Below are 2,612 nucleotides of genomic sequence, written 5' to 3'. Positions count from 1 at the left end.
TAGTTTGTCCAGCAGAGCGCGCTCCATTGTTTGCTACTGGCGACCCAGGTCAGTGTAGAGATGCGCGGATGAGCTCAAACTTCACCCGAGTCCGCTGCTTCAAATAAATTATATAATTTTTTAAGTTATTTATAATAATTGAACTTTGCTGTTAAGTACACTGATGTCAGACTCATTTTGAATAATAATGTTTATTGTTAAATTGTTAAATACCCTGCCTCCATTACATAGGCCTATGTTTGTCACATCATTATAAGAGTTTGATCACCACATTTGAGTTATCATTGCAAAAAATGTGTTTATGTGTATATATTCTGTTTATGTATATACTGTATTCTATATACAGTACCAGTCAATAGTTTGGACACACGAATGGGAAGTGTGTCCAAACATTTGATTATACTGTACTATAATATAGCCTATACAAAGAATATCGGCCGATATATCGATATAGGTCTCTTTTTACTCCCTAATATCGGTATCGGCATCGGCCCCCAAAAAACCCATATCGGTCGGATTCTAGTTTACATTCACAATAGACACGACTGGTATCTGATATCTGTGTTTACATTAATTCCCGCCCAAAATTATTGTCAGTGATCGCTTTACTATGCACATGGTAGGCCCTCAGATTTTGAATGGCCGTGCTATTAAAGGGGTCATATGACGAAAAGCCAAAACCCTTGTTAAAAACTTGGGTGTTTTACTTGACAGTGAGCTGAAACTTGATATTCAAGTAAATTCTGTGGTTAAATCTTGTTTCTTTCATCTCCTTCTCTCTAAAATCAAGCCTTTCCTCTTTTTTCAAGACTTTGAGAGACTATTTCATGTTTTTATATAATCATGTTTAGATTACTGTAACTCACTGTATTGTGGAATGAATGCCACTACCTTGGCCCGTCTCCAGTTGGTCCAAAATCCATCAGCAAGACTCTTAATGGGCCTACGTAAATTTACCCATATCACTCCTGTCTTAACTTCTCTGCATTGGCTGCCTGTGCATTTTAGAGTGAAGTTTAAAATCCTTGTTTTTGTCTTTAAATAACTTAGCTCTCTCATATTTATCCGAACTGCTTTTCTTACATAACCCCTCTCGAGCTCTTAGATCTAGTAGAGAGAGAGATAGATCAGCTTTCCGTTCACATTTGGCCATAACAACAACAAAAAAAGAGGGATTAAAATGAGTGTGACAGGAACAACACAGCCAAACTAGATCAGAATAGAGAGAGAGAGATTTGGCAACATGAATATGAAGCCTGTATTTAGCCAGCAGCTATACTTTATAGACAGACCATCATCAGCGACTGTCCTCCTTCTTCCTGCTCTTTATGATTAAAGGAAAAAAGCAAAGAATGATGAGAGAAAAATTGAGAACAGAAACCCAGATAAAGAAATATGACCACTTATGTCAAAGCTACAGATCCTCTCCTCTTCTTCACTGAACTGTAATTTAAATACTATTAGTGCTGTGCGTATTTCAGACCTTTCCTGTCAAAGTGGGCTGATAATAGCCAGAATAAGCTGCAAACTGGACCAGACTTTATGTAACAAGACAAAAATATGGCTATGTGAGACTACAAGTGGCTGAAAAATAATAGTGAACATTGGTGCCTAAACAAATAACTAAATATCAGCACTAGATAAGTAGGCAGAGCTGAGTCAATGGCTCTTTTCCAAAGCTTTTAAGAAAGCATTTTGGTCAATATCTAAGACAAAATCAGCTGAAAGAAATGTTGATTATAAATGAACTGCAAATACTGGAAAGTACTGATTAAAACAGCACAATCTAATTAATTAACAAATGTGTGTGTGCTATGATTTTGTGCTTATTAGTGCCAGTAGCTGAGCAACATGCTAACCTCAAACCTTCCTGCATGACCTTTAATGCATAAATGAGAGTTCAGAGAATAATTAATGGAAAAAATTATGCTTTTCTAACCCAAAATAACTAACAGATGAATATGTACACATAAACCAACAAAATTCCTCAGGAGAAATGAGTGAACAACCAAACAACACATACACACTCAGAGGGACAGAAATCCATTAATGCTATAATGGCTGAAGGAAAAGCGTGTGTATAAATGCATGTGAAAATGATAAATAGGACATAGAGAGATGCAAACAAACCACAGCCAAAAGACAGACTGAAAACAAAGAAGCAATTTAGCAGATATGAGCTGCCCTCATCTCATGAGACACATACAAACTAAATCACTATAAATATTTATAATGACAACCACTGCCGTCACTGATAAATATTAAACGTCTGTGTGTGTGTGTGTGTGTGTGTGTGTATAGGTTGTTTATATAATGTATTGTGAAGCATGACTTTGTGTGTTACACTGCAAGAAATGGCTGTTTGAAAATAACAAGTAATAGAGATTTATGCTCAAGAAGTGATAAAACAACCTTCCCATGGAATAAGACAAAACAACTTGGTAAGATTATGTAATACAAGACAAAAAAATCAGCTTTGACAACAAGACTAAAACCGAAAATCCCAACTTGACCTTTGCTGATGCTGTGCATGATGTATGATTTAAATCATAGACTATATCAATATTATAAATTAAATAAATTCAAATAAATGAATATAATTGTATTATATA

General features: G+C 35.4%; 1 protein-coding gene across 1 annotated transcript in view; it reads right to left on the bottom strand.

Moving 5' to 3' along the window:
• The window catches only part of LOC107734258 (cadherin-23-like), a 236,996-nt gene that overhangs the window by 75,834 nt on the left and 158,550 nt on the right, over positions 1-2,612 (bottom strand). The gene's annotated exons all lie outside the window — the stretch shown is intronic.

This window comes from Sinocyclocheilus rhinocerous, unplaced genomic scaffold (assembly GCF_001515625.1).
Source record: "Sinocyclocheilus rhinocerous isolate Xijiao unplaced genomic scaffold, SAMN03320098_v1.1 scaffold730, whole genome shotgun sequence".
In the NCBI taxonomy this organism is placed as follows: Eukaryota; Metazoa; Chordata; class Actinopteri; order Cypriniformes; family Cyprinidae; genus Sinocyclocheilus; species Sinocyclocheilus rhinocerous.
This window is presented reverse-complemented; position numbering and strand designations above follow the sequence as displayed.